The sequence below is a fragment of the Oncorhynchus keta genome, unplaced genomic scaffold (assembly GCF_023373465.1).
Source record: "Oncorhynchus keta strain PuntledgeMale-10-30-2019 unplaced genomic scaffold, Oket_V2 Un_contig_6808_pilon_pilon, whole genome shotgun sequence".
Lineage (NCBI taxonomy): Eukaryota > Metazoa > Chordata > Actinopteri > Salmoniformes > Salmonidae > Oncorhynchus > Oncorhynchus keta.
The window spans coordinates 1-23972 of NW_026289073.1; the positions used below are offsets into that span (position 1 = coordinate 1).

General features: G+C 40.5%; 1 pseudogene; it reads left to right on the plus strand.

The window, feature by feature from the left end:
- Positions 1-9838: 9838 nt before the first annotated feature.
- On the plus strand, positions 9839-18599 carry LOC127926105 (pituitary homeobox 3-like; annotated as a pseudogene).
- Positions 18600-23972: the final 5373 nt, after the last annotated feature.

Here is a 23972-nt window from a genome sequence, read left to right on the forward strand (position 1 = left end):
GCCACTGGGAAAGATACTAACACCACAGAATAATATATTCCTAAATGCTTTATACTTTGTGAAGGATAAACATCTATTTATCAGCTTTTGCACGGCACTTTTCACATGCATCATTCTAACCTGTATTCGAGCAATACGGACATGATCACAACACTGCCTCCTGTGTCTCCCAGCTTCCCTCACTGTGATTGGATATGGGCTTACCTGGTCATTACTCTTCCAAACGCTTTCCTGCAGTGTTACATTTATAAGTCATGGATGTCATGTGGGAGTCTAAGGGTGATGGTGTAATAGTTTGAGTATAATACACATGGGAATAAAGATTCTGACAAATTGAGGAGAGAACTGCATTGGCATAAGTATGTATTTATCATTGTCTACTTGTACCAAACAACATCAAGTTTTATATTTGATATCCAACCGGTACTTTTGAAAATAATTTGATTGTCATTTCTAACTTCAAAAATCATGATGCATGGCAACTTTAAACATGCTTGAACAGAAGGGATTGTAAGTGTATATTTTTTGTTGGACTCACTTTCTTTTTCTGTCACGGTGAATTCCAATCTTAAAGTCTCGACCAACACGACATATCATAAAACACTTAGTTTTATCCGTGCAGTTCTTTAAACTTTTGAAGTGGAATACAAATATTTTTGTTAGGCTTATCTGCATGGAGATGAGGTTTCATCATGTAGGCCTTCTCCTGAGATGTCAAGGGCAGAGGCATTCACATCGATGAGCAGAGGGCTGTCAGGAATGTTCTGAAGAAATGAAAAGAAGGGGAAACGGGAGTACAGACAGTGTTTGCTTGATGTGGTGGCTCAGGTTGAGGACTTATTGAGTTTACCTTTCAAACTGACAACGAGCTCTCCATCAAGTTAGTCTGCAAATGATGATGGTCAGCAAGTTGGTTGATCAGATCAGAGCCCCTAACCAGTAGAGTACTTGAATGAAAATGACTGGGAAATGTCTACTACATATAATAGCAAGTCTCCCCAGTAAGTATTCAGCTCAAGTGAGTGAGATTCAATGTTATGCCACTATGGGCCACCATGTGACTCGTTCGCATCATAGTTCACAGAGACACACCAGAGGAGTGAAATGGTCCACAGCCACAGAGGGGCTTATAGAGTGACAGAGATTTGCATGAAAATTTTGATTTAAACACATACACTCACATAGTCCTTATGGCACTTATGGCAGTGTTACCTCAATAATTTTGGTACAAAAAGACCAATTATACAGCTGTTATAATGAATATATATACAGTGGGGCAAAAAAAAACGTATTTAGTCAGCCACCAATTGTGCAAGTTCTCCCACTTAAAACGAAGAGAGAGGCCTGTAATTTTCATCATAGGTACACTTCAACTATGACAGACAAAATGAGAAAAATGACAAAATGAGAAAAAAATCCAGAAAATCACATTGTAGGATTTTTAATGAATTTATTTGCAAATTATTGTGGAAAATAAGTATTTGGTCAATAACAAAAGCTTATCTCAATACTTTGTTATATACCCTTTGTTGGCAATGACAGAGGTCAAACGTTTTCTGTAAGTCTTCACAAGGTTTTCACATACTATTTGCTGGTATTTTGGCCCATTCCTCCATTCAGATCTCCTCTAGAGCAGTGATGTTTTGGGGCTGTTGCTAGGCAACACAGACTTTCAACTCCCTCCAAAGATTTTCTATGGGGTTGAGATCTGGAGACTGGCTAGGCCACTCCAGGACTTTGAAATGCTTCTTCGAAGCCACTCCCTTCGTTGCCCGGGCGATGTGTTTGGGATCATTGTCATGCTGAAAGACCCAGCCGTTTCATCTTCAATGCCCCTGCTGATGGAAGGAGGTTTTCACTCTCAAAATCTCACGATACATGGCCCCATTCATTCTTTCCTTTACACGGATCAGTCGTCCTGGTACCTTTGCAGAAAAACAGCCCCAAAGCATGATGTTTCCCACCCCGTGCTTCACAGTAGGTATGGTGTTCTTTGGATGCAACGCAGCATTCTTTGTCCTCCAAACACGACGAGTTGAGTTTTTACCAAAAGTTATATTTTGGTTTCATCTGACCATATGACATTCTCCCAATCTTCTTCTGGATCATCCAAATGCTCTCTAGCAAACTTCAGACGGGCCTGGACATGTACTGGCTTAAGCAGGGGGACACATCTGGCACTGCAGGATTTGAGTCCCTGGCGGCGTAGTGTGTTACTGATGGTAGGCTTTTTTACTTTGGTCCCAGCTTTCTGCAGGTCATTCACTAGGTCCCCCCGGTTCTGGGATTTTTGCTCACTGTTCTTGTGATCATTTTGACCCCACGGGGTGAGATCTTGCGTGGAGCCCCAGATCGAGGGAGATTATCAGTGGTCTTGTATGTCTTCCATTTCCTAATAATTGCTCCCACAGTTGATTTCTTCAAACCAAGCTGCTTACCTATTGCAGATTCAGTCTTCCCAGCCTGGTGCAGGTCTACAATTCTGTTTCTGGTGTCCTTTGACAGCTCTTTGGTGTTGGCCATAGTGGAGTTTGGAGTGTGACTGTTTGAGGTTGTGGACACAGGTGTCTTTATACTGATAACAAGTTCAAACAGGTGCCATTAATACAGGTAACAGTGGAGGGCAGAGGAGCCTCTTAAAGAAGAAGTTACAGGTCTGTGAGAGCCAGAAATCTTGCTTGTTTGTAGGTGACCAAATACTTATTTTCCACCATAATTTGCAAATAAATTCATTAAAAATCCTACAATGTGATTTTCTGGATGTTTTTCTCATTTTTTCTGTCATAGTTGAAGTATACCTATGATGAAAATTACAGGACTCTCTCATCTTTTTAAGTGGGAGAACTTGCACAATTGGTGGCTGACTAAATACTTTTTTGCCCCATTGTATATATATATATATATACAGTACCAGTCAAAAGTTTGGACACAACTACTCATTCAAGGGTATTTCTTTATTTTTACTATTTTCTACATTGTAGAATAACAGTGATTTAGATGCAACAAGATTTAGATGCAAGTGGCTGTTCCACTGGTTGTCATAGGTGTTTGCACCAATTTGTAAGTCGCTCTGGATAAGATGTCTGCTAAAATGACTTAAATGTAAATGTAAATGTAAATAACACATATGGAATCATGTAGTAATCTCTTTTTGTTGTTGTTGTTGAGATCCTTCATAGTAACCAACCTTTGCCTTGATGAAAGATTTGTACAATCTTGGCATTGGCTCAACCAGCTTCACCTGTAATGCTTTTCCAACACTCTTGAAGGAGTTCCCACATATGCTGACCACTTGTTGGCTGCTTTTCCTTCACTCTGCGATCCAACTCATCCCAAACCATCTCAATTGGGTTGAGGTCTGGTGATTGTGGAGGCCAGGTCATCTGATGCAACACTCCATCCCTCTCCTTCTTGGTCAAATAGCTCGTACACAGCCTGGAGCTGTGTTGGGTCATTGTCCTGTTGAAAAACAAATGATAGTCCAACTAAGCACAAACCAGATGGGATGGTGTATCGCTGCAGAATACTGTGGTATCCATACTGGTTAAGTGTGCCTTGAATTGAAAAATACATCCCAGACAGTGTCACCAGCAAAGCACCCCCACACCATCACACCACCTCCTCCATGCTTCACGGTGGGAACCATACATGCGGAGATCATCTGTTCACCTACTCTGCAAAGACACAGCGGTTGGAACCAAAAATCACACATTTGGACTCATCAGACCAAAGGACAAATTTCCACCAGTCTAATGTCCATTGCTCGTGTTTCTTGGCCCAAGCAAGTCTCCTCTTCTTATTTGTGTCCTTTAGTAGTGGTTTCTCTGCAGCAATGAAGGCCTGATTTACGCAGTCTCCTCTGAACAGCTGATGTTAAGTTGTCTGTTACTTGAACTCTGTGAAGCATTTACAGAGTCTGAGGTGCAGTTAACTCTAATGAACGTATCCTCTGTAGCAGAGGTAACTCTGGGTCTTCCTTTCCAGTGGCGGTCCTCATGACCGGATTGACTGACCTTCATGTCTTAAAGTAATGATGGAATGTCATTTCTCTTTGCTTATTTAAGCTGTTCTTGTCATAATATGGACTTGGTCTTTTTACCAAATAGGGCTATCTTATACCACCCTACCTTGTCACATTACAACTGATTGGCTCAAATGCATTAAGGAAAGAAATACCACAAATTAACTTTTAACAAGGCACACCTATTAATTTAAATGCATTGCATGTGACTAGGTCATGAATTTGGTTGAGAGACTGCCAAGAGTGTGCAAAGCTGTCATCAACGCAAAGGGTGGCTACTTTGAAGAATCTCAAACATAAAATATATTTTGATTTGTTTAACACTTTACTGGTTACTACATGATTCCATATTTATTATTTCATAGTATTCTACAATGTGGACAACCCTTCAAATTTGGCTATATCAACCACATAAAATTGAGCACACAGCCATGCAATCTCCGTAGACAAACATTGGCAGTAGAATGGCCTTACTGAAGAGCTCAGTGACTTTCAACTTGGCACTGTAATAGGATGCCACCTTTTCAAATTGTCAGTTCGTCAAATTTCTGCCTGCTAGAGCTGCCAGTCAACAGCAAGTGCTGTTGTAAAGTAGAAATGTCTAGGGACGAAGTGGTAGGCCACACAAGCTCACAGAATGGGACCACCGAGTGCTGAAGCGCGTAGAGCATAAAAATCGTCTCTCCTCGGTTGCAACACTCACTACCAAGTTCCAAACTGCCTCTTGAAGCAACGTCTGCACAATAACTGTTTGTTGGGAGCTTCATAAAATGGGTTTTCGTGGCCGAGCTGCCACACACAAGCCTAAGATCACCATACGCAATGCCAAGCGTCGACTGGAGTGCTGTAAAGTTAGCCTCCATTAGACTCTGGAGCAGTGGAAACACCTTCTCTGGGTGATGAATCATGCTTCACCATCTGGCAGTCCGACGGACGAATCTGGGTTCGGCGAATGCCAGGAGAACGCTACCTGCCCGAAAGCCTAGTGACAACTGTAAAGTTTGGTGGAGAAGGAATAATGGTCTGGGGCTGTTTTTCATTGTTCAGGCTAGGCCCCTTAGTTCCAGTGAAGGAAAATCTTAACACTACAGCATTCAATGACATTCTAGACAATTCTGTGCTTCCAACTTTGTGGCAGCAGTTTGAGAAAGGCCCTTTCCTGTTTCAGCATGACAATTCCCCTGTGCCCAAAGCAAGGTCCATACACAAATGGTTTGTTGAGATCGGTCTGGAAGAGCTTGGCTGGACTGCACAGAGCCATGACCTCAACCTCATTGGACAACTTTGGAATGAATTGGAAAACAGACTGCGAGCCAGGCCTAATCGCCCAACATCAGTGCCCGACCTCACCAATGCACTGATGGGATGCAAGTCACATAAGCAATGTTTTAACATGGATAGCCTTCCCAGAAGAATGGAGGCTGTTCTAGCTGCAAAGGGGGGACCAACTCCATATTAATTCCCATGATTTTGGAATGAGATGTTCGACGAACAGGTGTCCACATACTCTTTTCCACATTTTGTTACTTTACATCCTTATTCTAAAATGGATTAAATAGATAGTTTTACTCATCAATCTACACCCAATACCCAATATTGAACAAGAGAAACAAGTTTTTTAGACATTTACATAAGTATTTAGACCATTTGCTATTAGACTCAATTGAGCTCAGGTGCATCCTGTTTCATGTCATTCTGGACATGTTTCTACAAATTGATTGAGTCCATCTGTGGTAAATTCAATTGATTGGACATGATTTGGAAAGGCACACTCCTGTCTATTTAAGGTCCCACAGTTGACAGTGCATGTCAGAGCAAAAACCAAGCCATGAGGTATAAGGAATTGTCCATAGAGCTCTGAGACAAGATTGTGTCAAGGCACAGATCTGGAGAAGGGTACCAAAAAATGTCTGCAGCATTGAAGGTCTCCAAGAACACAGTGGTCTTCATAATTCTTGAATTATGCCAAATTGAGCAATCGGGGGAGAAGGGCCTTGGTCAGGGAGGTGACCAAGAACCAGACAGTCACTCTGACAGAGCTCCAGAGTTCCTTTGTGGAGTTGAGAGAACCTTCCAGAAGGACAACCATCTCTGCATCACTGCACCAATCAGGTCTTTATGGTAGAGTGGCTAGACAGAAGCCACTCTCCAGTAAAAGGCACATGAGAGCCCGCTTGAGTTTGCCAAAAGGCACCTAAAGGACCCTCAGACCATGAGAAACAAGATTCTCTGGTCTGATGAAACCAAGATTGAACTATTTGGCCTGAATGCCAAGCGTCACGTCTGGAGGAATGGGGGAAACTCCCCAAATACAGGTGTGCCAAGCTTGCAGCATCATACCCTAGAAGATTCAAGGCTGTAACTGCTGCCAAAGGTGCTTCAACAAAGTAATGACTTAAGGGTCTGACTACTGAAAAACTCAGTTTATCACAATTCCTGACATTTTAATCCTAGTAAAATTCCCTGTCTTGGGTCAGTTAGGATCACCACTTTATTTTAAGAATGTGAAATATCAGAATAATAGTAGAGAGAATGATTTATTTCAGCTTTTATTTATTTCATCACATTCCCAGTGGGTGCGAAGTTTATATACACTCAATTCGTATTTGGTAGCATTGCCTTTAAATTGTTTAACTTGGGTCAAACGTTTCTGGTAGCCTTCCACAAGCTTCCCACAATAATTTGGGTGAATTTTTGGCCCATTCCTCCTAACTGTAACTGAGTCAGGATTGTAGGCCTTGCTTGCGCATGCTTTTTCAGTTCTGCCAACAAATTTTCAATGAGATTGAGGTCAAGGCTTTGCAATGGCCTCTCCAATACCTTGACTTTGTTGTCCTTAAGCCATTTTGCCACAACTTTGGAAGTATGCTTGGGGTCATTGTCCATTTGGAAGACCCATTTGCGACCAAGCTTAAACTTCCTGACTGATGTCTTGAGGTGTTGCTTCAATATATCCACATAATTTTCCATCCTCATGATGCCATCTATTTTGTGAAGTGCACCAGTCCCTCCTGCAGCAAATCACCCCACAACATGATGCTGCCACCTCCGTTCTTCATGGTTGAGATGGTGTTCTTTGGTTTGCAAGCCTCCCCTTGTTCCTCGAAGCATAACGACTGTCATTATGGCCAAACAGTTCTATTTTTGTTTCATCAGACCTGATCTTTGTCCCCATGTGCAGTTGCAAACCGTAGTCTGGCTTTTTATGGTGGTTTTGGAGCAGTGTCTTGTTCCTTGCTGAGTTGCCTTTCAGGTTATGTCGATATTCTGGGATTGATTTGCACTTTTCGTACCAAAGTACGTTCATCTCTAGGAGACAGAACGCGTCTCCTTTCTGAGCGGTATGGCGGCTGCGTGGACCCATGGTGTTTATAGTTGCATACTATTGTTTGCACAGATGAACGTGGTACCTTCAGACATTTGGAAATTGCTCCCAAGGATGAACCAGACTTGTGGAGGTCTACAATATTTTTTTGGAGTTCTTGGCTGATTTCTTTTGATTTTCCCATGATGTCAAGCAAAGAGCCGCTGAGTTTGAAGGTAGGCCTTGAAATACATCCACAGGTACCCACCTCCAACTGACTCAAATGACATCAATTAGCCTATCAGAAGCTTCTAAAGCCATGACATAATTTTCTGGAATTTTCCAAGCTGTTTAAAGGTACAGTCAACTTCGTGTATGTAAACTTCTGACCCACTGGAATTGTGATACAGTTAATTATAAGTGAAATAATCTGTCTGTAAACAATTGTTGGAATAATTACTTGTGTCATAAACAAAGTAGATGTCCTAACCGACTTGCAAAAACTATAGTTTCTTAACAAGAAATTTGTGGAGTGGTTGAAAAACGAGTTTTAATGACTCCAACCTAAGGGTATGTAAACTTCCGACTTCAACTGTATATACTCTTTGGGTGGTGGACCATTCTTGATACACATGGGAAATGGTTGAGCATGAAAAACCCAGCAGCGTTGCAGTTCTTGACACACTCAAATTGATGCGCCGAAAAGATTTGGCATGGGCCCTCAGATCCTCAGAAAGTTCTACAACTGCACCATTGAGAGTTTCTTGACTGGCTGCATCACTTCTTGGAATGGCAAATGCCTGGAATCTGACCGCAAGGCGAAACAGAGGGTAGTGAGTCCAGTTCATCACTCGGGCCGATCTCCCTGCCATACAGGACCTCTATACCAGGCGGTGTCAGAGGAAGGCCCTAAGAATTGTTAAAGACTCCACCCTCCCAAGTTATAGACTGTTCTCTCGCGACCACATGGCAAGCAGTACTGGAGCACCAAGTATGGGACCAAAAGGCTCCTGAACAGCTTCTAATACCAAGCCGTAAAACAGCTCAGCAGTTAATCAAATCGCTACCTAGACTATTTGCATTTACCCCTGTGCACACTCACTGGACTCTAGTCACTCACACATACTGTACTACACTGTCACGCCAACACACACACACACACACACACACACACACACACACACACACACACACACACACACACACACACACACACACACACACACACACACACATATGCCCACACACACATGTCACACACACACACACACACACACACACACACACACACACACACACACACTACATATGCCCACACACACATATATATTGATGTCACAAACACACACCCTTCACATATGCTGCTGCTACTCTGTTTATTATCTACCTTATTGCCTAGACTCTTTTATCCCTACCTACATGTACACACTATCTCAATTACCTCAGCTACCTCAATTACCTCATCTACCTCATACCCCTGCACATTGACTAGGCACCTGTATTGGTTATACATAGATTGCCTCATTATTGTAATTGTATTGTCTTACTATTTCTTTTTTTTCTTTTGTTAATTTTTCTTACTTTTTCATTCTGCATTGTTGGGAAATAAGTAAGCATTTCACGGTAAAGTATTCAAATGTTGTATTCGGCCCATTTCACAAATACAATTTGTTTTGAACATTTTATTTGATTTGGTATGAACCATGCACGTTAGGTGCAGCTCCCATTTTGGGAGTGCCCATAAACGAGTTGAGAGGCGGCTAAGTGGATTGGAACCTACCCCGTCGTTAAACCCAGCCACGACATCATAAATCTCAAGAAGCTTTGAGGGAGTGATTGTGTCCCCATATCTTCAAGGTGTTAACTGCGCTTGTATAAATAAACGACCTGTTATTTTAGGCTCTATTACGTATCAGTCTCCCTCACGAGGTTGCTATTTAGGTCTGAACGGTCACCATATATTTTAACTACATAACTGCAAAGGAACAAAAATAGAACTAACAGAACACATTCGTAGTAATTACCACGGAATACAGGCCTACATTTAATCAAATAGTTATGTCACAGATGGACCGTTTCATGTCCTTAATTCGATAAAGGTTAAATAAATAAAACAAAATAAAAATAAAGTCAATCAGCAACCTGAATGTTATCAAAATATGAGAATATTATAAAGCCTGCTCAGTAGGCCTATAGCCTATCATTAGCACTAACAGTTTGTCACATTTTAAAAAGTTAAGAGAATTGTGAAATTCATAGACAGCAGATTCACTCGTTAATTTGTGTTGATATGGAAATGTCAGAACTGCTATTTCTTATATTACATATCCAGGCTTATTATTAAATTATTATTAACATAATTATTGTTGTCATTAGTTGATCTTTCTGATGTTGTTTTCTATTGTTGTTATTTATTTGTCATGCCAATTCGGTTGGAGGTCTAAACTTATGAGGATACTTGTATTATTTTGCCATATTGACTAATATTGAAATGTATTGCCTTCCTTTTGCAGAGCCTGGCGGCCGAGGTTATGGATTTTAACCTTCTGACAGACAGTGAAGCCCGTAGCCCAGCGCTATCGCTTTCAGACTCTGGAACGCCTCAACATGATCAGGGATGCAAAGGCCAAGACAACAGTGGTCGGTTTCCACGTTTACCTTGCAAATGCTTTGTCCACAGGGGTGTTTAACCGATAAATACTCCTCAGACTGACATTGGATGAAGAATAGGCATATATGTTAATGCCTGTGGGTCTAAACCAATCGAATAATTTGATAATAATAATGGAAATTATAATGTCATAATAGGCTATTATAATAATCATAATCATAATAATATCAGGACGAATTTCTAGCTTGCAATAGCTATTAGGCTATTCATTGTCGCCTTTAATGTGCGTGATTGTGTGGATATCAATTCAACCATAATATTAATTGGCTTGCTATTATTTTGTAGACCTATAGCGCATATTCCTATGATTCACATTATATAATTGTTATTTTCTTTAATGAACCAAAGTTGCAAGTTTATTCTTCTCGTTTGGCTTTTATAAAGCAAGAGTTATTAACTGCAGCGACTATAGACTTTAATGGAAGCTATTGTAAACATTTGGCATGGACCCCTTACGCTTTGGCGGAGCTTTTTGGTATTTTGTCGTGTGCGTGTCTTTAAGCGCCGATATGCTTTAGGTCTATTAATAACTCTCCATTGAAACCTAAAAAACAAGCTAAAACATATCTGTGCGTGATGAACGGAATATAGCCGAATGTCATAGGCCTAGACATAAAATAATATCTCGAGCAACTACGATTGCTCAGGCTTGAAAGCTAAATATCTGCCTCTGCATTTCAACCGCCTGCATGCCAATTTATAACAAATTAGGCATTTGACAGAGAGAAAAAGCTAATATTTGTGATACCCGTGCGGTCTAATAGATGAAATCTCTGTGGATCCAGGGTCTGCAACAGACTCCATTAGTGTGACTAATGTAAACTTACTCCGAAATGGACGGTCCTGAGTGAGTGCAGGGATTTAGGAGAACCCGCATATACTGTAAATGAACCACGGATTACGCACTAAAACCATCAAGATAACGAGTGTGTGGGGGCCAAATATCAAGAGGCAATATGTCGAATGTACTGTACCTTACTTGTATTGTTCACTGACTATGGAATATTCATTCTAGAAAAGTTTTATCTAGTTGAAATGAGATATTGACAAATAAACCATTCATTGTTCTTTCTTGTGATATTGGCTTAGTTAATAAAATTGAACAATGAGTTTGTTTTTCAATGTCCATTTCAGGTTAGGGTTCAGGTTCTCAATATGTATCCAGAAGGATATACATGGTTATTTGTTCAGTGTAGGCCTATATTTTTTTAAAGTAAACTGGACCTCTATAATATTATAGTATCTTCAGAAAGTATTCACATCCCGTGACAGTTTTTTGTTGTTGTGTTACATCCTGATTTTAAATCGGATTAAATGACATTTTTGAGTCACTGATCTAAACACAATACCCCTTAATGTCAAAGTGGAATTATGTTTTTAGAAATATTTACAAATTAATAAAATACGAAAAGCTTAAACGTCTTGAGTCAATAAGTATTCAACCCCTTTGTTATGGCAAGGAGTAAAAATGTGCTCAACAAGTCACATAAGTTGTATAGACTGTGTGCAATAATAGTGTTTAACATGATTTTTTAATGACTACCTCATCTCTGTACTTGAGACATACAATTATCTGTAAGATCCCTCAGTTGAGCAGTGAATTTCAAACACATATTCAACCACAAAGGCCAGGGAGGTTTTCCAATGCCATGAAAAGAAGGGCACCTATTGGTAAATGGGTAGAAATTAAAAACATCAGATGTTGAATATCCCTTTGAGTATGGTGAAGATATTTATTACACTTTTGATGGTGTATAAATACACCCAGTCATTACAAAGATACAGGCGTCCTTCTTAAATCAGTTGCTGCAGAGGAAGGAAACCGCTCAGGGATTTCACCATGAGGCCAATGGTGACTTTAAAACAGTTAGAGTTGAATGGCTGTGATAAGAGAGAACTGAGGATGGCTCAACAACATTGGAGTTACTCCAAAATGCTAACCTATAGGCTCCCGAGTGGTGCAGCGGTCTAAGGCACGGCATCTCAGTGCTAGAGGCATCACTACAGACCCTGGATTGATTCCAGGCTGTATCACTACTGGCCGTGATTGATAGTCCCATTGGGCGGCGCACATTGGCCCAGCGTCGTCCCGGTTAGGGTTTGGTCGGGGTCGGACGTAAATAAGAATTTGTTCTTAACGGACTTGCCTAGTAAAATAAAGGTTAAATAAGAAATAAAAATTAAAAACCTAACTGACAGAGTGAAAATAAGAATGCCTGTACAGAATAAAACATTTCTAAACATCCATCCTGTTTGCAACAAGGCAATAAAGTAATAATGACAATTTGGAAAAGCAATGAACTTTTTGTCCTGAATGCAAAGTGTTATGTTTGGGGCAAATCCAACACAACACATCACTAAATACCTCTCTCCATATTTTCAAGAATAGTGGTGGCTGCATCATGTTATGGGTATGCTTTTCATCAGGAAGGACTTGGGAGTTTTGTTGTTGATAAAAAAATAAATGGAATAGAGCTAAGAACAGGCAAAGTCCTAGAAGAAAACCTGGTTCAGTCTGCTTTCCAACAGACACTAGGAGACAAATTCATCTTTCAGCAGGACAAAAACCTAAAGCACAAGGCCAAATATACACTGAAATTGCTTACCAAGACAACATTGAATGTTTCTGAGTGACCTAGTTACAGTTTGGACTTAAATCAGCTTGAAAATCTATGTCAAGACTTGAAAATGGCTAGCAATGATCAACAACTAATTTGACAGAGGATTGAATAATTTTGAAAAGTAATAATGGGCAAATGTTGCACAATCCAGGTGTGGAAAGCTCTTAGAAATTTACCCAGAAATACTCAAAGCTCTAATATCTGCCAAAGGAGATACTAACATGTATTGACACAGGAGGTTGAATACTTATCTAATCAAGATATATTAGGGTTACATTTTTCATTAATGTTTTCCAAATGTTAGAATTGTTCTTCCACTTTCACTTTACAGAGTATTTTGTGAAGGTTGTTGACAAAAAATGACAATTAAATCCATTCAAACCCCATTTTGTAACACAACAAAATGTGGAAAAAGGTCAAGGGGTGTGAATTCTTTCTGAAGGCACCTTAATATTTCAGAGTTGAGATCCAGGTGTCCACCGTCATGAGAATCCAGTTTATAAAAAAGATATAGGCTTGCACTGAACAAATAACCATGTGTATCCTTCTGGATACATATTATGAGAACCCTAACCTGTGTATCCATTAAATGCAGAAATGTAATACATATTGGTGATTTTTATTAAATTAGACCTTATTAAATGACAAATGGCACATGGGCATTAGCACACTCACTGACATCTGAAGTTTCAAAATGAGTTAAACTTCTATAAATGACAAACACATACTGTAACTGTACAGTATAGATCTAGAGGCTTGGTTACAATAGGCATATTTTATTCAGACAATTTTTGATTACGTAGCTGGGAATTTTAAAATTTCTTTCACAAATGTATAGTTAGTCAAAACAAAGCCTCTCAATTCTCAAGGACACTCCTAGTGATTAGAATATGCCTCAGATTGCTGGGGCCTTAGTGCATAATGCAAAGCCTAGAGAGGCAATAGCCTATAATATATGTCATACACAAGCATTTGTGGGTATGTATGCATGCATTTCAAAGCATGTGTGCATGCATTTGCATAACACAGTATGCTGCTACATTGGTGCTTTTTCGCCTGCCCAAGGGATTACGCTTTTAAATTCAGATTGAATTGACAAACAACTGTGTCTGGCAGTGTGCTTGGCATTGATAAATCCACAAGGCTTCAGACATTCTCAAACATCTCATCAGTTGTGCAAGTGGTGGTGGGCATTAAGAAGGACTGACTGTTAGTTGGTTGGTTTGTTTATTGGCTGGCTGATTGACTAGCAGTCTGACCCAATAAGTTGCTGTCCCAAAATCTGCAGGGTATATTTGACAAACACACACACACACACACACGTACATTCTATAAGTAAAAATACATGTTTTGTCATACCTGTGGTATACGGTCTGATATACCACGGCTGTCAGCCAATCAGCATTCAGGGCTCGAACCACCCAGTTTAGAAAAATCAATTGGCTACACTAGACACACCTATAGCACATGGGCTAATATTGATGGTGGTGTACAAATGTATAGTAGAAGGCATATATATACTATATGCCCTCTCTCCTGGATTGTGACATGGGATGGACAATGGTTTTTGGCCTAAGTGATGGCTTAACCAGTGTCAGTTTACTGGTAGATAGCAGCAAAAGTCTGGTCCTATTGGTTTTGCCAGTGGCACTGCAGAGTCTTTTAAACCCTGCTGATTATTTCTTACTGCTCTCAGAGAGATAAACCCTTGCCAAACAGTCCGAAACCTGCCCGGTAACAAAAGCCTGATCCCTGGGATTAGTTAGCCAACTAATTTCACTCTTTCTGTGGGGTCCTCAAATTGCGGAACTCAGATGAAGAGAGAAAGGATCACGGGCAGACAAAACATGTCTGTTTGGTTCTGGTGTTAGTGCCAGATGGGTTTCAGGGCCAATTGAAATTATTGATCTGTTTTTTGACAACTCTGAGAAGAGAATACATACAGTCAATGAATCTTGAAATATTCCAAACAGAACTGCACAAATCTAATACAGTAGGTGTAAACTGTAAACAATTCCCATATTATTTGAAAATATGTCAACACATTATTTTTCAAATAGCAGGGGATAAAATGTCCATTATATTAATTAATTTAAAATAAAAGAGGACAGTGGAAAGTGTGATAACTTTTTAATGGGAAGACACCTCACTCTGGAGAGATGATTGCTGCTTTTGTGCAAAATACTTGATATTGGATGGGAATGGAAATATGCAATTTGTCAATAACATGTTTGAGCAAGTCTGGAAGTATTGTAAACAAATGTAGATAGTTAGGATGCGATACAAAATGAGGATTTGCTATGTATTGGGCCCACATTTTGTTCTGATTATAACTACTGATCCATGTTATTGCCTCCCAGACACAGAGAAGTCCCACCAGAACCAGACAGACGAGTCAAATGCAGAGGACGGCTCTCTGAAGAAGAAGCAGCGCAGGCAGAGGACCCACTTCACCAGCCAGCAGCTTCAGGAGCTGGAGGCCACCTTTCAGAGGAACCGCTACCCCGACATGAGCACACGGGAGGAGATTGCCGTGTGGACCAACCTCACAGAGGCACGAGTTAGGGTGAGTCCCTACAGAATCACTACTGAGCCAGTGAAATAATCCAAACCCACTTTCCTTAGGGTTTAGGTGTTATTCAACAATACATTTGTGGGACTCAACATATAATTTCAACATAATTCGGAAGGTAAAAGGCACCTGAGGGTACATATCTAAAAGATGACAAATTTACCTAACTAAGCAGAGATTTAAATATTTTGCAATTTGACTTCAACAACCTAAAACTAGGCTTCACATGTCACAAAGGTCAGAAGTGTGTCGATCTGCTCCTGACCCTGAAATGTTCCCTCAAGCCCAGAGGTTTGGTCACCACCAGTATGGAGCAGGTGGGCTCACATTTTGATGGATGACAATACAATCGTTGCCTTCCTGCCTAGTAATGGATCAAATTCATGTTGGCTAGATTAAAGGTCACATAGCACACAGTCTTGGTTGTTATTTTGAAAGAACAACAGACCACACACGTCCTAATGTCTAGCAGGACCCCACTAGTTCCCTGCTAATCCCACATGGACACAGATTCCCCTGCATATACAGAATACTTCTCCTGTCATCTTGATTTATTGTATTTAACACAGAATGCGTTTGTAATAAATGTTTGAATAACAAACCACTTGCTCTCCCTCTATATCCATGCGGGCTACTTCCTTGCCTACAAATATGTATGTACAGTACATAGCTGCATACAATGTGCTTAATAAAACTCTAATTGCTACTGCACATGTATATTTACAGTACAGAGAGTCCTGAGTCCAAGGAGACTGGATTCTAATAATATCAATACAGCTCAGACTAAATTAAACCAACACAGTATTATAAAATTAAATGTATAATATGAAATATGTCAGAGTTTGTCCGAATTCTGATAAATAGATTTTAGCAGAGTCGTAAGCAATGAACGTGGGTACTTAGGTTACAGCGAGTGTCTGATCATGTCAGTCATTTGACAGTTTTAGGGAAGTGAGGTAAGGTTTGCCACAACCCCCCCATCCAACCATTTGACTTTCAGATGTTTCCATGAACACCTAAACAACATTTCCCCAGAGTCATGTTTAAAGGAGAGAGAAATCTTCCTCCACAGCGGGACTTCCCCTACTGTCAATGGGTGCCATGGAAGACTCACTGCTATATACACTGTGCCAACACATTCAATAGTCCAGAGCATTCTATTACTATCACAACAGATGCCTGTTCTCCCGGCTGGCAGACACAGACTAAGGGTTTGGATTAGATACTGTATCCCTGGCACAGCAGTATTCGATGAGGAAGGGAGGGAGAGGAGTTAGCCACAGAAGTGTTGGTAGCTTTTTAATAATTTTTATTAGAATAACTCAAATGTGAATAATATTATTTTGATTAATACAATTAGATTTTTAACTTTACACAGTCCGTTTATATCATTTTTGTATTGGATTCTTATAATAAGGTATTTTGCTTCTCAATTAGTTTTGAAGTCTTTATGAGAATAAAGAGAAAGTTCAACCACAAAATGAACGCGCAGGGACAAATTCATATTTCCCCAATTGGGAACTGAATTAAGTACCTTCATTTTAGATTTGCCATTAAAACTTTAATCCGTTTTATACCCTCCAAAAATAGGACCTTAAAATTACAAAATGTGAAGACCGCTCCAGCTTGACATTTCTTTCACTGGGAGCTCATAATTCAAATAAGTGAATAATTTGTTTTAATAAACCATGGCTAATATGACTGTTTGATTATACACTTCAACTTAGTTTCCCAGATGATTCTTTCTTTTAAAAAGTCTGCAGCTACAGTATACTGAATCTTGCCTAAACTATTTGAAAGAAATCATAGTGTCAGCCATTGCAAACCAAAATGTTATTGTGTTTCAGAACAATTTTTACCACCTCAGATTAGGCTGAAAAGAAAAGCCCATATCTATTTTCATTTTTTCCCTTTTCTTTCCTTCTCCCTCAGGTATGGTTTAAGAACCGCCGTGCCAAATGGAGGAAGAGGGAGAGGAACCAACAGGCTGAGCTGTGTAAAAACGGCTTTGGTGCCCAGTTCAATGGACTAATGCAGCCCTATGATGACATGTACTCTGGCTACTCATACAACAACTGGGCCACCAAGAGTCTGGCCAGCAGTCCACTGTCAGCCAAGAGCTTCCCCTTCTTCAACTCCATGAATGTAAGCCCCTTGTCCTCCCAGCCCATGTTCTCCTCCCCCAGCTCTATCCCCTCCATGAACATGGCCTCCTCCATGGTGCCCTCGGCGGTGGCCGGGTGCCCGGCTCGAGCCTCAACAACCTGGGCAACCTGGGCAACCTCAATAGCTCCACGCTGAACTCGGTGGCGGTCACCGCCGCCACCTGCCCTTATGCCTCCACCGCAAGTCCGTACATGTACAGAGACACCTGCAACTCCAGCCTGGCCAGCCTCCGACTGAAGGCCAAGCAGCACGCCAACTTTGCTTACCCAGCCGTGCAAAACACAGTCTCCAACCTAAGCCCTTGCCAGTATGCAGTGGACCGGCCGGTATGAAGACATGTACCCACTCCCACCCAGCCTGCCCTGTACCCCCCCAACCTCTCAGACCCACTGCCCCCCTCTCCCTCTCCTCCTCCCGGTCCCTGCTATGCTCCATCAGTGAATCAGAGTTAACTGCACACATCGTCATCACCATGGACTAGTTAACAAGACGCTGTTTGTCTAACTGATGCTACACAACAGGAATAAGCTTTAACAGTTAGAAGAAAATCCCCTGATGGACCACCACGCTTCAAAGAACTCTCTCAAATACGCTGAGACTTTGTCGCTGAACCGACCAACTGTCAAAAAGGATTTCTAAGTTTAATCCAATATCATTTTTTTGGGACTGCATGACTCGAGTGAATTTAAAATGAAGAAAACCTGGATGCTTCTACTGCACTGGTGGTCAACATCTTGGCCAAACATGAAATCATTGTGACGCTTGCCACCATCACGGGAAAATGACCTGTGGTTCCAATATGAGGATGTATATAATGGACTTTTTTTGTTTTGTATGTGACAAAACTATCCATGAAACGTAGTACTTTGGAGATGAGAAAAGCATGTTCTTGAAGAGCAGACCCTAGGTTGATGTACTATGAGTACCTCCTTTAGGAATTGTAATTTTGTCATGAATTCCAATCCCCTCAGAAGATCAGGTGTCAAAGGTCAGAACAGAAAGGAGAGAGGAGCTAGCACAACGTAGTCTCAAACAGAAGAAATAATATCCAAAATCAGAACATTTTTAAAGAAAAGTCTAAAAAAGCCATTGAATATATAGATTTGTGTGGTGTTATAAAAAGGGAGTTCATGACTGTAAAAATGTATGTAAGAGTGCAGTTGTTATAAAACAAGCCTTTTTTCCTGGTGTAGCCTGCTTTGTCTCATTAACATAATAAAAATGATGTGTTTTTATGAACAACACATGGGCTGAAAGTGAGTACTATTGAAAGAAAGTCACCAGCTTTCCTTACAGGTACTGCATGACTTCATCTATGTTCTCTCAGAGGAGGTTGGATGCACCTTAATTGGGGAGGACGGGCTCGTGGTAATGGATGGAGTGGAGTTGAATGGTATCAAATACAAACACATGGTTTCCACGTGTTTGATGCCATTCCATTTGCTCCGTTCAGCCATTATTATGAGCCGTCCTCCTCAGCAGCCTCCACTGTGTTCTATGACATTAGACTGAGTGATAAACAAGTCCTACACACTATGTTCCCCTTGAACAAGCGTCAACGCCATGGAAACGCTGTCTCACATCCCTGGCAACGTTATGCAACAGGGGACGTGGGGACTGGAGAGAGATGGAGAGATATAGATGTTCCTGCTGCCTGGTTAATGATACGTTTGACCTAAACGTAACAGGAGGAATTCTTGGGGCCGTGCCTTAGATCTCTGAGGCCGGTGCCAACATTATGTAAGCCTTCAGGAGGAGTCCCTGCGGACTCACCAAGGGGACTGTCGGCTGAGCCTGGGACGCCCAGCTTGTGGCAAAGCTGCCTTTTACAGCAATTACATTTTCACATTTTAGTTGTTTGTTTCTGCTTAGGCTTACTATTTAGTTACTTACTACTAGTTAATATCTACAATGTTAGACAACAGGCTCTCAAACGTGCAGGCATAAAGCAATGGAGCTATCAAATCTTAGAACTACAAGGCAGACAAGGAAACAATTATTATAACATTGCAACTATATGTGTAGTTATTTATGAACGGCTACCTTTTCAAAAACACAACTCTGTGTGTATAAATCTGTCTCTTCTCCCAGCAGTCCAAAAAGACAGTCCATGGGACTACAGTTGTCTGTGGAGTGAAGTGGAGCAGTCACAGTATTTGGTATCCCCCCTCCACACAACACATAGAATCAATATTCCATTGGAGGACAAACAACCCATTCCCATTTGTTCATACTGCCCAGCACAAGGAGAACACATTCACAACGGTCCAAAGCCATTGTCTGGAAAAAATCCATACAACTTGAAGTAATAACGATTACCTTTGAGAATACAGAGGGAATGAATAGAATAACTGTTTTTGTACTCTGACAGTATCCTATATGGTTCAGTAAAATATTTCAAGGGCCCACATATCATGAACACATTTAGTTCAAGCATGCATTTCAGCGTCAAGAAGTCCAGCAACATCAGTAGGTTATAATTGATCTGTCACTTCAACTTCCTTGGGTCCAATACCACTTGAATTACAGTCAACAACAGCTTAGCATTAAGCAATCCACATCTCCTTTACCCACTATAAATATCCAGGAGTGCCTACAGTCTCTTTGTGGTAGTGGAAAGTATAATAAAGATTATGAAAGAATATTTGCATTTATTGCTGATGAAGAATCAATCATCACATTTTATGATGATGATAAGCTCTCTGGGTAGCCTACGGACGTCAATGTGTTGAACATTCTGTTCGATCTAAGTCCCTATGACCACCTGTTTTCCAAAATGGATAAGGTACATATGCAATGGTATTGCTAGAAAGATGTTATCATGAAATAGTTATGTTATTGTTGTTGTTATTGAACATCTCTCACACCAAATGTCTGTAATACTATGAACGGTGTAGAATGTCATATCAGTATCCATTCCAGGTACACTGTGTTGACTAATTTGTTAATTGCATACCTCGTTTGGAACTATGATTTAATTACATATCATTATTCCACCTTTTCTATGATTAAAGTAATGGGCAAGACTGACTTAATTCAGGATCAGTCCTGGGGCCTCCCTGGGTGCACGTTTGGTTTTTGCCCTAGCACTACACAGCTGAATTCAAATACTCAAAGCTTGATGATGAGTTGGTTATTGCATCAGCTGTTTAGTGCTAGGGCAAAAACCAAAATTGTGCACCCAGGGTGGGCCCCCGGGACCACGTTTAGGAAACCCTGACTTAATTAAAATTGTCATTTGGATATCAGCAGAAAGTACAGTAATTAGTATGGTAATTAGTGTTAATAATACAACCAGAATGAGGAAGGAATCTCAGCTTTTTCTTTTACAGTTTGTTTCCAAAGAGGATTAAAAAAATTAAAATAGGTTGAGATAGCTTTTCAAAGTTATTAGTCAATAAACATTTGATCAAGATGGGAGGAAAGCTCCCAGCGATGTTTATTTATTTGTATTACAACTACAGCAACTCAATACAATACAAAGACAATATGAATGGTCTCTCCCATAAGTGGCTTCTCTTGTCTGTGGGGGCACTCGCCGCCACCCCACCCCACTCCGAGATGCCGGTGTGTCGAAGCCCCTGTCCCCGTCCCGGCCCAAAGACACTTTCCAAGGCCGGGAAGGACCAAGCCTCCCGACGGAAGCAATCGCACCAATAACGACCAAGACCAGCACACACCGTTCACAGCACAAAACAAAAATAGAAAACATAAATAACTAAAAGCAAAACATACAATAATCACATCCCCACCATTACCCCTGATTGAAGGACCACAAACATTTATACTGTGTATATATTTATTCCCACACTCATTAATTCCAACCTTCTGATAGCCACAGTTCAACCCATCTTTCCCAGTAAATTATCATTCTACAATTTCCTCTTGCAATACATCCCTACATTCTACCATGGTGTCTCACTAGGGACTTGAACCTCCCCATCTGCAACATTTCTGCTGAAATTGCCCCAAAAATAAACATTTTACCCAAGAGCACAATTATATTTCCAATTGACTGAATGTGGTCCTTCAAATCCCCAACAATACAGTTTGCAGGTCCAACCGCGCCCTGATATTATGACATGACAACGATTCCGGGACCTGACTCCAAAGAAGGCAGTACCAAAAGAGATGCTCTATTGATTCTGTTTCCTCGTGACAGAGTCTGCACAGGGCTGACTGTTCAATGCCCCATATTCTGATCATTTTTTTATAGTGAGAATTTTATATAATAGCTTAAATTGAAAAGAACGGATTGATGCGTCAATTGTTATTTTCTATGTCAGTTCATAAACCCGGTACCATGGTATTAGGACATTGAAAATCTGTTCCTAACTTTCTTGAATTTTACGCAGTATAGTTCCACTAGATGTTGGAACATTGGAGCGGGGACTTGATTCCATTCAGCCACAAGAGCATTAGTGAGGTCAGGCACTGATGTTGGGCGATTAGGCCTGGCCCCCAGTCGGGGTTCCAATTTATCCCAAAGGTGTTCGATGGGGTTGAGGTCAGGCGGTAGGCCGTCATTGTAAATAAGAATTTGTTCTTAACTGACTTGCCTAATTAAATAAAGGTTCACAAAAAAAGACAAGTATGGACCTCGCTTTGTGCACGATGGCAATGTCACAGGAAACAGGAAAGGGCCTTCCCCAAACTGTTGCCACAAAGTTGGAAGTACAGAATCGTCTAGAATCTCATTGTATGCAGTAGCGTTAACATTTCATATTCACTGGAACTAAGGGGCCTAGCCCGAACCATGAAAAACAGCCCCAGACCATTATTCCTCCTCCACCAAACCTTACAGTTGGCACTATGCATTTGGGCAGGTAGCGTTCTCCTGGCATCCGCTAAACCCATGTTCGTCCGTCAGACTGTGGTTTAAAGCTTGCCAGATGGTGAAGCGTGATTCATCACTCCAGAGAATGCATTTCCACTTCTCCAGAGTCCAATAGTGGCAAGCTTTAAACCACTCCAGTTGACGCTTGGCATTGCACATGGTGATCTTAGGCTTGAGTGCGGATACTCGGCCATGGAAACCCATTTCATGACGCTCCCGATGAACAGTTCTTGTGCTGATGTTGCTATCAGAGGCAGTTTGGAACTCGGTAGTGAGTGTTGCACCCGAGGAGAGACAATTATGTGGGTGTCCACATACTATTGTATATATAATGTAAATCATGGAATGAGCAGGTGTTCTTAACGTTTTGTAAATCAAATCAAATTTCATTGGTCATAGTATACTCAGTATATTGGTCATGTTAAGCCATTTATGATTTTGAATTGGTTGAAGACAAAATAATTAATTCCTTTCTCTTTCAAGTAATTGCCTCTTCCATTTTTGTGGCGGAGCTGCAATGATTTGGTTATAATTTTGTATTGAGCATACATCTCCATACACTACGATTAATTGCTTGTGTGACAACATTTTACCGTCGTTGTTTACAATGTCATTCATACCTTATACATTATCTTCAAGAAAATTGGTTTATCCACTATCAGTACATTGGAGTTTAGCCATATTATTTGCTGTAAAATGTGTTGTGCCTCTTCTGGAGGATGAAATTAGAATTGTATGGCTTCATTAAAAAAAGGGATACTTTAAACAGGGTTCCATTGTCAATCCACCGCAAATGGATGGTTTTATTCGGTATAACGTCTAAGAGCCCCGTTTTAAACATCGGATGTGCCTCTCTTAGTAGCTTACTGGAAAACCCGTTTGGATTTAGATACAGTTTTGGTAAAATAGAAGCTTTAAGAAAGAGTTTTAATGCCTTGATATTTAATAGTTTTAACCATCCAAACTCATATTCATTATATAAATATACCTATTTAACTTAATCTGGTTTGCCATTCAAAATAAAATTAATTATTATTGGCTCACATTACTACTCCTGGAGTCGGGAGAGCCATGAATAGATATGTAAACTGCTATATCACTAGACAATTAATCAGGGTAATTTTCCCATAGATGGACATGGTTTCAAGATCCTATCTATTTTGCTAAGTAAACATTTTCTGTGACCAGCTTTAATTTAGTTTTTTTTTCAGAGGGTGGGTTGCAGGTACAAAAACAATCAAAGAAATGCATACAAAGATAAACCCATATCGCCCCTTCAGACCCAATCCTCCCTCCCACCCCAACTGGGAGCCATGTTTCGTAGCAGTGCTGCCTGCCAGCAGTAATCTTCTCTGATTGATTGAGAGATTCAAGGAGCTATCAGCCTTGAGTAACATAATAGATCCAAAGCATTGAATATTTAAATGTACGCACTTCAAAATTAATTTTGTATCTTTGACTGCAGGGCACTCCCACATTATATGATTTAGGAGACACAGTGAACAGTTAGGAGTTGGTGCCAATTTAATTGTAAAATGTTTCCTTGGATAAATACTGTCTGTGAACAAACTTAAACTGTATAAATTGATTGTTCGGATTACCGGATGGCATAGTCATATTTATCCATATTCTGTTTGAGTTAAAGGGTTGTTCAGATTCAATTAGATCTGTGGACCATATTTTTTAATGGCTAGCTCAGAATATGAGCTTTCCAAAAGTCGTTTATATATTATAGAGAGCCCAGATCATCTATTAATCTGTGATCTTCAACGCATTTGGG